Below are 11,977 nucleotides of genomic sequence, written 5' to 3'. Positions count from 1 at the left end.
GGCTGGTACAAACGGCACGATTAGTTCCGGCTTTGATGAAGGTCCGCCTTCTGAAAAACAAAATGTGTTGTGATTGGTTAGCTGTCCCAGTGCGTTGTGATTGGCGAACAGCTTATACGGTGTTTCAGTACTGCCACGCCCCCTTGCGCCGTCTTTCAACAAAACCTTTTGGCAAATCCGTCACTTCTCACTCTGATGTAGAAGCTGTCCTCAGTAAAATGCGCAGCACACAATAGCAAATTGGGGTTATAATGCTCAGGAACAGAGTTAAAAAGTAAATTGCAACCACTGTTTCCTGACATCATCCGCTTTCGGAAGCCCAAACAAAGACGTTTGGGCACGGAGGTGAAAAAACAGCGTTTCAGGCGGTCGCGCACCGGACGAGAAGCGCAGCGTCGCACCACGTCTTTAAAATTCAAATACATTATTTTCTATGAGTGTAGGCACACCGGCAGCGCCCAGCTACGTCGAGTTGTACTTGTAAGAATTGTTCTAGACCAGCGGTTCTCAATTCCAGTCCTCGCGTACCCCCGCTCTGCATGTTTTGCATGTCTCTCTTTGTTAACACACCTGATTCAGATCATCTCGTTAGAAGTGAGCTCCGTGCATGAACCGTGTTCCGATTGACATGGTCCCTACACAGTGTCCATTGCTCCCTACTCCCTGAGCAGGGGAAATCTGTTGAAGTTTACTTCACTTCGGAATATTCATTTACAGATTTGCGCTCCGCCGCTGCCAGCAGCGTCTTCACACACAAACAAAACTTACTAGAGAAGCGTGAAGTGGGACATAATATACCTCTGTAAATAAATACAATTTAAATTCATGTCTCGCACACTTAAATGCCCTTTGTATGGAACATATACGCTCCCTTCAAACTGGAATCATGGTGGAATATCTGGTAATGTCCACTTCGCAGGGCACTTACAGTCAAATATAACAAACGTATGAAGAAATAAGAGAAACACACAAAATGTGCAGAGCGGGGGTACGCGAGGACTGGAAATGAGAACCGCTGTTCTAGACTAGGGCTGGGTATCGATTCAGATGTTCCAATTCTATTCGATTCGATTTCGATTTTCGATTCGATATTCGATCCGATTTTTGATTTCAATTCTCGATTCGATTTGACTATATGAATGAATATAGATTTAATACAAATCTTATATTTATCAAAATGAACAGTGAATTTAAGATTACAAATGGTTAATTAATAGGAAATTAAGAGCCACAAACCTGTATATTAAACACTTTTTATTTTAGGTACACTTGGGTACACTAAAACAAAACCCCACTATATATTTCAAATGCATACAATGAATAGACAGAATTTTGATGCAAGATGAAAAACTGATGCTGAAAATTGGACAAGTCAGAACAGTCGCGTGCCTTGATCAAACAGGATCAGGTTATTTTATGTTAATCTCACAGCATTAACTGTAACGTGGAGGCTGCAAGCCTATGAACGGTGTAGGAAAACTAATACTGGCTTTTGGGTGATAGTTTGCACAAAAATAAAAATTCTGTCATCATTTATGCATATATGAATTTCTTTTCTTCTGTTGAACACAAAAGAAGATATTTTGGTCCCCATTGACTTCCATATATTTTTCTCCATACTATGGAAGTCAAGTCAATAGGGCCCATCAACTGTTTGGCATATAGCTTTGTTCTTGTCCACAGTATCTTTGTCATCGTGCTTGCGAAATCTAAAATACTTCCATACCTCTGACTTTTTATGTGAAGGCTTTATTAAAACTTTAATAAAAAACTTTATTAAAAGTATGTCATCTTTTGTCAAATTCTTTACAAAATTATATTTTATAAGCTTTTAAAAATTGTAATTAAAACGACAGAATAAGAACAAGTAGAATAAGAAATATAAATTACCAATCAAATTAAATCAGTATTATCAAAATTAATTTGTAGAGGTGGCACAGAAGAACACAAAAGTGGCTTGGTGTACTTTCAGACATTTAATGAGGCTCAGAAGTGGAATGAGTGCAATTAAATCCATAAATTCATGATGATATTAATGTTTTAAATATAAAATTTTGAATATAGAAATATTAAATGATTTAAATAACTGAAAAGATACTTTTAAAATGAAACAAACTGCCAGCTCTTTATGAATGGGTAATCATGAATCACTGACTCACTAGATTCATTTAAAAAAAGCGTTCATTCATAAACAAAACACCGCTGTGTTTGAATGGAAAACAGATGCTGTCTTTGTTTTGTGATGCATTACTCAACGCTGCAAAAACACGTAGAAACCTTTGAAGCTCCCCTGAGCGCAATCACAAGTATAATGCTGACTGGGTCAGTCGCACTGGTGCTCCTAAAAACATTTTCATAGTCGCACGTAGTAGTTTTCAATCGCAAATGCAACTGAAATGGTTGCACTGTAGAGCCCTGGATCCGCCATTTTAAGCAATGAATGAATGACGTACTCTCCGTTGTAACATCGCGCAAGGCAAATAAGGGGGTGACATCTAGTGGATTAGACTAGTAATAAGATATCTTAAATCTTATGTTCAATGTTTGCTGAAATAAATATTGAAAACAATCGATTTGTGGCCTTTGAGAATCGATATTGAATCGACCACATTTTAAAAAACAATATATCGAAAAATCGTATTTGTATTTTTTTGCCCAGCCCTATTCTAGACATGCCAGAAATTTGAGGCTACAGCACAGCAGCTCTTCTTCTTGGTTTTCTTCGATGTACTAACTCTGCAGCAGCACTTCTTCTTCGTCGTCTCGTCTGATGCAGTCACTCAACCAAGCGTTCTAACCACGACCTCGCCCCTCCCCACCCCCCAACCATTCGAATTTCTGTAGGCGGGAATTATTTGTAATGATATTCCAATGAGCCGCTTTGTGATATCACAAAGCCCGGAAAACAAACGCTGTAGTCCAAACGAGCCGTTTGCTGTAGTTCTTGAAAATTGATTTTTAAAAAACTAAATATCTCCCTTTGGAGTGGACTTTGAGATTTGTAACTTTCTAGATCTTTTTTATGCCCAAACATACACACTACACACTGACTAAAATTAAAAAAGTGAAAAGACATAATAGGACCCCTTTAACTTAAATTTCGACATAATAGTATTGAATTTCCTCCCCCTCTGTAAAAATCCAGTTTTCAAAGACTGAAACAAAACCAGTTGATGGGAAAAGTATTCTTAAAATGCATTCAAAATTTGGAATAATTTGTAATAAATAATTATTCTCAGTATTTTGAAGTGCCCACGATAACAATATCGTGCACATTCATTATCGTGATATATCACATTACCGAATACCAGCACATGTCTACTTGTGAGTAAATCAATAAATTTTTAATATAGAGCTTTTTAATGAATCAGTTAAACCTGTTAAAAAACAGGTCACTAGTGAATCACTGAATCATTCAGTATGATTCAACATGAAGTATAGTGTGAAATCACCCTTTGTTTCTTCCCACCGTGCTCAATGCTTTTGCGTCAGTCAGTTTCTCTGGCAGCATGCTTACGTTTGCTGATTACATGCAGAACAAATGTTTGCATTGGCCAAGTCTGAGGTCATGTTCACGCCAGACGCAGAGCATTGTTATTTTTCTCTCTTACAATCTTTCCTCCTTGTCTTCCCTCACTATCTCCCTCTTTCCTCAGGGTCCGTAGAGAATCTTGGAGGAAATTCTTCGTCCACAGTTGTTATTGTGGATGCTCTTTGTTGGTTTGCAGGTGAATAATGGATGAGGCATCTGTTATGTTTAAACGCACAGCAATCATTGTCGTACACTTCCAAAAAGCAGCTGTGTGGGTGTATTTTTGTCTGCTTTTTTTCATAGTGGATCTCGTTCTCAGATGATTGAGTCTGTTCTGTTTCGTAAAGTGGATAATTAAAAGCAGGAGAAATGCAAACTGTCCGAGCAGATTTATTTAACATGCAGGGCTTTTATCAATCGGCAGCCACTAAGTGTTTTTTTTTCCCTTCTCAAAAAGTGTACAACTAGCTGTAGTTAGCCTTTGAAGAGTTGTGGAAGAGAGAAGAAAGGGGCAGGCAGCCAGTCTCAAGGTGAGAAGAATCTGTCTTATCTTCCTGTGTTGAGTGTCTCAGACTGCTGACAGATTGTATCAGCTGATGGCACAACCCCGTTTCCCATGTCTCTGGAACACCTGTGTCAAAACGACCCCGTGAGCTCCAGGCCCCCAGTGCCTCCAGTGATTCGACAGGGGATTCAATGCTCTCATAGTCCTCAAAAAACACTACAATCCTGTCCTGTCTTCTCATACACACAGCGCCTGATTGCAGATACACAGCTGCATAAAGCTTCTCCCACTTTTGACAGCTACTTTCTGAAATCTGTCTGATTGATGTGAGAAGGGATGAAAAGGCTGTTTTGTGGAAGCCGGTTTTGCAAGGCTCTTGATTTGAAAAATAAATAATTAAAGCTCCTTTTTTCTCATCGGATGGCTTGCGAGAAATGAGGATGTATGCCAATTAAGATTCCCTTCTGCCCTCCAAGAAGATCTGGCACGTTGGAGAACGAGCCGAAAGACGGAAAAATGAAAGGGTGAAGAGAAAGAGTTCATTACTGTAAATGCAAATGAAACGGTCCCTGCATATAATAGCTTGTCACTGTCAGAATTGATAAGAGAAAAAGCTTCGTTTTGTGCGTGTGCATAATTTTGAGAGGAGTGTGTTCGGAAATGGAGCTATATAATGGTAGAACATAAGCCGTAGAGGTTATATAGTATTATTCGAATGCCTTAATGGTAATACTTCATAATAGCTGGTCTCCATATAGCATGATTTTTATATTTTGCTCAAGCTTGTTAGGCCTCCACAAGGAAATGTAATATTCATAAAAGCGGAGTGTGAAGTATTCTGCAAACATAAAACACTGGAGATATTCTTTCCTCGGTTAAACCCAAAACTTTCTGAAATATTCTAAATGCTTTTGTGAATAGATTGCCCATTGCTAGGTTGAGTTCGTGTGTGGATGTGTATGTCTGTGGAAACAGCAATCATAATAAGCTGTAGATGGATAAAAAAATGTCCAGATGGGATGAAGAACCGCTTCCTTTGGTCTCCGAGCACTTGCTGCTTTGCAGTGGTTGATTCATTGGAATATGCTGAGGAGCAGCTGGGTTTTGTCTATACTGTATGCGAAACAATTTCCATTTGGTCCTCCAGTGTGTTTGCTCTTCTAAAATGGGATGCTCTGCATGTCATCCAATCACTGCATCCTCTCCACCTCTGCTTAATTTATAGGTAGATGGAAAACAGACTGAATTTGGCCTCTATTCTGCAGAGGTTAATTGTGTGAGGCGAATCTGGGCCGCTATTGATAGTGGAGGTTGAACCGAAAACAAGCATTGTCTGAAGCGTAGATTTGCAGATAAATGGACTGCAGAGCTGCACCAGAAGTTTCCGTGATGAAACTGTGCACCAGGCAGATGTTGGTGAAGGTGCTTGTGTGGAGACAGAAGCTCAGAACAGCATGCCATTATTTTTTTTCATGCGTTGAACTACTTAATGACATTTAAACGCAAAGTGCATCCTTTTATATACATTTAATAACAGCATTCGCTTATCTGTCTGACACTTACAAGTTTTGTAGCTGCAGAAGTGCTCATCTGTTCTCTATAGTGTGATGTAGGCAAGTGGTTCTGGTGCATCTAAAGTCTATTCAGCAGGGGGAAAAATAATGCCAATGGAGTTCTTTGGAGCATTTTTTACAACAATGTTAAGAACCATAAAGTTTATAATTAACTAACTAACTAATTAATTAGTTAATTCATTAATTAATAATAATAATAATATATGCAGTATATAAATATAATTATGCACGATATATCGGTACTATAATGTTTTCAGTTGCTATTGGCTATGCAAATCCATCAAAATTGGATTTTTAAATATTTTAATTATTTAAAACAACAACATACTCTAACAATTAATTAACTTGCATAGTTTTTTATTATTTTATTTTTTATCTATTTTGATGAAATAGTATCGATTTTTATATTCGTCAGTTATCGGTTATAGGGCATAACATGAAAATTGGTTTTGTAATATCAGTGCATCCATAAATAATCATTATCACTTGTTATTGAATATACATATTAGCTGATATTGTATTTTTAAATATTTTAATTATTTCAAAACTTTTTTACATTTATAATATTTTTTATTTATTTTGACCAAATAGTATAGATTTTGATATTTGGCATCTATCAGTTATAGGCCTTGATAATTATCATCATCTTTATTGTTTTTTGTATTAGTGCATCCCTAAATAATCATGATCAGTTCTCATTAAATACACATATTGACAGATATTGGATTTCTACGTATTTTAATTATTTAAAAATATTTTTGAACTTGCACAGTTGTAAATTTATTTATTTTGACAAAATATTATAGATATTTATATTTGCCATTAATAAGTAATAGGCCTTATAACTAACATGATAACTATCATCATCTTATTGTTTTTTTAAATGACATCCCTAAATAATCATTATCAGTTCTCATTGGATGTACATATTTGCAGATATTGGATTTTTAAGTTTTTTAATTATTTCAAAAACATGTGTACTTTAAGTATTTTAATAAACTTGCATAGTTTTACAAATGTTTTAATTATTTTTACAAAATAGTGTAGATTGTTTTATATTTGGCATTTATCAGTTATAGTCCATATGAAAATGCTCATCAGCCCATTTCTTTTGTAATATCAATATTTGTGCATCCTTAATCAAATCCAGTTGGGAAGCACTGCTGTGTGTTGCTCAATTTGGACCAAGCTTGCCATAGTCCTCAAGTTTAGTTCCACAGCTGCTGCTGCCACCTGCATTACCTGCAAGTTCAATCACACAGTCCCTGTCTGTCATGGATGCCAGCTCCCATGAAGCCCGGTGTCAAACACAGCCAAAGTCAAGCAAGTCTCCAAAAAACAGTCACTCTCTGCTGGTCGTGCAGTCTCTGTTTTGGCACGTTGCTTCAGCAGCCCTTCAAAGAACCCCACGACGTTCAATCACACAGTCCCTGTCTGTCATGGATGCCAGCTCCCATGAAGCCCGGTGTCAAACACAGCCAAAGTCAAGCAAGTCTCCAAAAAACAGTCACTCTCTGCTGGTCGTGCAGTCTCTGGTCGTTCCAGCTCAACTGCCCCCATAAGGACCATTAAGAAAGCATTGTGGAAAATAAAGAACGAATAAAGAGTGGGGTGCTGGAGCATGGCAAGTATTAAATGCTGCAATCATTATTGTAGTTACCATGATGAGAGGGGAAAACAGCATGCTGATGAATGAGTGGCTGTAAATGCTGTTGCTGGTTAGTTCTTCTCCATTAGTACGCAGCGCCTGGCCCGTTCCCAGAGACCCAGCTCTCAGCCCGGGGCAGCTGCGCTCCTGCCTGTGTTCAACAGCTTGGTCCCGGAGTGAGGAGCAGTCTGAGTGGGAGGGTAATGAGCTCGCTCCACCCAGAGCTGAACATCCAGCTGTGGGAGAAGAATCGTCCTTGCATGCACATCTTTGCTAAGGCAGGTGGTTTCGTGGTGGGGAGGGAAGCGGTTGGGGAATCTGGAAATACATGTGATGGTAGATCTCTCTAAATATCTCATCTGTTCTCCTAGACAGTCGTGAGATTAAATGGAGCGCAAATTGGCTTGAGGCTGTGTCTCAGACAAAAAACGAACTAAATAATCTCAAATTGTCTCTTCTAGAGTTTGGAATGAGATTTCAACAGTGTTTCAAACTGTGTTCAGATTTTCAGGATATCAGAGTCTGAAATTTTAGTGTGAACTTCTTGTTTCTCATCAGTTGGAGAAATTCTATTCTATTCTATTCTATTATACAGTTGTCTCATTTATCTTTTTATTTTATTCATATTATTAATTATTCACTTTAATTCTAAACATTAAAATGAAAAATAAATCAAATTAATAATTTTAAATGATAAAAGTATATTTAGACATCAAAAAATACAATATACGGATTGAAAAATTGATATTTATTTTGTAATCTGCTAAAGTTTACATTGTACTTGTTCATCATTTACTCACCCTCCAAGCTGTATGAGTTTCTTTCTTCTGGTGAACACATAAAAAAAGCTATTTTGAACAATGTTGGAATGTTTGATTACTAACATTCTTTAGAATATCTTTTTTTTATGTGTTCAGCAGAAAAAAGAAACCATACAGGTTTGGAACAACTTGGAGGGTGAGCCTAAATGATGACAGAATTTTTATTTTTGGATCAACTTTCCCATTTTGTGAGTGTTAAATGATGGTAAATGTAATCTAAATGTAAAAATAAGCATAATAATAAGCATTATTGGCTGATACCAATAAATGAAATCCGTCAATATCCCATATGGAATTGATATATTGTGCATCACTAGACAACATAACTAAAGAACTTAATTAACTTTCGTGAGCAATGAAAGAGAAACGTCTGAGTAATGAAATCTTCCTCTGGAATGATTTATTCACTGTTTCCTTGATATATGGGAGAAGGCTGGATTTATGTGATGGTGGTTTTCATCAGTCCTAAAGCACTTAACCTGAGTGGCAGTGGGTATCCTCAACCAAAATCAATATGTGATGTACGGTATACGGCTGTGTGCTGAGCACACATCGACTAATAGGTATTAGGGTGAGGACTGGGTAAGGAAAGAAGGATTAGGGTTATTGTACTTTATCTGCCGTGGTCTTTAGTGGATTGCACTAAGGACACACACACATACACATACATACACACAATAGATAGAGAGATAGAGAGACCTCTCCAGTGACCTCTACAATATAGATAGCAGTGAACTAGAGTGGAAGAGGCTCTTGCACTGTGCTAACAGATAAAGATCAGATTTAAAAATCGCATTTATGGAGCAGAACTCCTTTTGAATTATTCAAATAGAAGAATGGTCCTAAAACGTAATAAAAGAGACTGTTAAATGTATTTTTTAGCAAAACGAAAATACATTTTTCATACTGTACATTTGTAGCAATGTGATGCTTATGTTTATTTAAACAAAATTATTTAAACTTGTTTAGACAAAGTAGTATCCAATTAAAATGTTGGCCATTTAATTGATTATCAGACATAATTTAAAATACTAACTTATGGTATTGGCCAGAATTTTAATAATGGTGTGTCCTTATTTTTTTTATTGTATTTTATTTATTTTTTTTAGGACACAAACAGAAAAGTTAGGCTGTTCATAATAAATGATAATGACATTTGCATCAAAGGCTTTTTATTATGTACCAATCATGTTTATAGTTTATAAATATTACTGAATAAGCCACATTTGAAGCAATTATATAATGAAGTTATAATAAAATGTCAGCTGGTTGACTCATTCCCACAGTCGCATGGTATCGCCTATTGTATTGCCCAGCGTTAATTGCTGTCGTTTTCATCAAGGTGGTATTAAACCACAGTTGAGGCAAACATAAGCTTTGAATAATAACTATCCATCCGTTTCCTCAGACTTGTTTGGATAAGGATCAGTTATAGCAGAGCAGCAAAATGGACAGTTTGAATCTGGCAGATTGACAGTGATTTGATTTGGACATCTGTCGGATGAAGCCCATGGGCTGTAGGAAACCAAAAAGAACCATATGAGAGAGTCTCAAAACTCGAATTGCTAACAACAAAACTACTAGATTGATTAACATTCAGTGGAAATCAGGATTGGAATCTCGCCATATGGTTTTGGGTAGCCGAGTCCGTAGAAATTGACTGTAGATATTGAACAAACAGCTTCATCTGTGTGATAGCTCACACCTGGATGCATTGTCGACAGGCGGTGTGCCTCACCAAGCAGCAGGCCAGTCGGCAGATGTGTTCTCACGTTAAATTACGCTGATGTCATTTCCCATGGGTAATGTCTCTGTTACAGTTACATCGGCACTCGGCAGACAGCATGAAGGAAAAATCCCCACTTTCCCACTTTTTTTTTTTGGTGGGGTGGCGTCTCTTTCTATTGTTGCAAGCCATATGACAGCGCGGTGGAGTAAGGAACTCCCAGCTGTAGGAAACCAGAGCAGATCTGGCTGGAGGTGCAGTTAGCTCACTCTCACTCATAGTCTGGTGGCAGTCTCCACCTCCCTCTTTATCTCCTGCGCTGTCTCGTGTCTATTTTTCCTGACAGATTTTTTGACTGCATGTGCAGTGTAGTGTAATGAGTTGAGCACTTGGGGGGATCTGCTCATAATCAAAACAGCCTAATTTATTGATGATAGTCCATACAATAAGACATTCAGCCAGCTGCTGTGAAGGAACCTCAATGTCTAAGAATGAGGTATTATGAGGGTTGGAGGAAACTGTTTCTCCTTTGGTTAAACCATTGTTGAGATGTTGATGAAAAGACAAAGATGTGTCCTCTTCACTGAGGTGTCACCTTAAAATATTTTTGGAGATGGATGAATGGATGGATTGGTAAGTGGAGAGAGATGGATGTTTGAATGGTTGGATGAATGAAGAGTTGAATGGATAGATGGATGTTTGAATAGATAAATGGGTAGATGAATAGAAGGATAGTTTGATGCACAGGTAAATGTATGGGAAAGGAGATGGGTATTTTAATAGATAGATAGATAGATAGATAGATAGAAGTTTAGATGGATTGATGGATTTTGTTCTCTGGCAAAAATCTGAATCCGAAACTTCACTGAAGACACTTGAAAGTGAATGTCTTTTAAATTTCTCATATCATAACCACCACTCTTTTAAAATACATGAAGTGCACCGCTCTATGCTTTATTCCTATCCCTTCAATCCTGAAATGAGCACACATGCATCATACCAGAAACATGGCACAAGGAACAAGCAGAAGCCGATGAAAAGCCTTGAGGTTGCTCGTCATGAAAGTGCGGGAAGTGCAGAGAGTTTGTGGTTGTTTCTTAATGGAAGTTGCCAGCTGAGAGAGCACACTGAGAGAGATGTTAACCTTCTGAGATAGCATGCACATTAAAGATGCATTAAGGAGTGCTTTGAAGTCAAATTAGGTCTTATTCGAGTCATGACAGAGGGTGTGTAGAATCGACCGGATGTGGCGCTCTCTTCTGTCTCCTTATTATTTGATGGGGGTTTCAGGTCATTGTAGCCCGCATGAATGTCACTAGATGCCCAGTTGTCTTTGCTAAATGCATTTCTTAGTCTACGTGTCAGGCTGAAGGGAGATTAATGGCCCTGGTGGAGTGTGGGTGTTGTTTAGGGGAGCTGCACCACAGCTGGTGAGTGAACCTAGAGCCCTGTGCTGGAGGCCCGGCTGACCCCGTGTTCTCTGCTATGTACATCAGGGGCTCAATTCCACGGGCCCCCAATAAAGTCAACGAATAGGCTGTGTTCAAAGAGATAAATGGCCCCTGATGTGGAACGGAGTATAACCTTGTAAACATGTGTGTGTGTGTGTGTGTGTGTGTGTGTCCGCATGACAGGTATCCAGCAAGGGGAGGGTTAAGAAACCAAGCATATAAATAATTGATAATATGTACTGGCTTCTTTGTGAAGATGAACATCCATTGTGGATATGCCAGTCAGTATTGAAGGTGGGGGGTTTTAAAAAGAAGCATTAGCTCTCTGTGCTGTTGACCTCATTATGTGGCTTAGAGCATGAAATAAACATTCATAGGCGAGAAACCTAGTGAAATAATGCAATGGATTAAAAACACATTTCCCACTGATCTTTTGCCAGTATATTAATTTTCACTTCTACTGAATATTCATTTTTGCTCATTTTTGCTTTCATTTTTTACAGTGTGACAGATGAATAAAAGCATGGCATGGTGTCACGAAGATTAATATTTGTCTTTTTTTATGTTTTTGCCTGTTGCTTCCAATTGCATTTTTTTTATTTATTTGGAACCATCGTTCATTCCAGTTCTGCATTTTCTATTACTGTTGTTCTTTTATATATAGAGAGAGGATTTACTGTTGATGTGTGTGTGTGTGTGTATATATATATATATATATAT

At 37.8% G+C, this 11,977-nt stretch overlaps 1 protein-coding gene across 4 annotated transcripts in view; it reads left to right on the top strand.

The window, feature by feature from the left end:
- The window catches only part of agrn (agrin), a 285,064-nt gene that overhangs the window by 98,232 nt on the left and 174,855 nt on the right, over nt 1-11,977 (top strand). The gene's annotated exons all lie outside the window — the stretch shown is intronic.

This window comes from Sinocyclocheilus grahami, unplaced genomic scaffold (assembly GCF_001515645.1).
Source record: "Sinocyclocheilus grahami isolate Dianchi unplaced genomic scaffold, SAMN03320097.WGS_v1.1 scaffold137.1, whole genome shotgun sequence".
Lineage (NCBI taxonomy): Eukaryota > Metazoa > Chordata > Actinopteri > Cypriniformes > Cyprinidae > Sinocyclocheilus > Sinocyclocheilus grahami.
The sequence above is the reverse complement of the archived record's forward strand: the minus strand, read 5'-3'. Positions and strand labels throughout refer to the sequence as shown.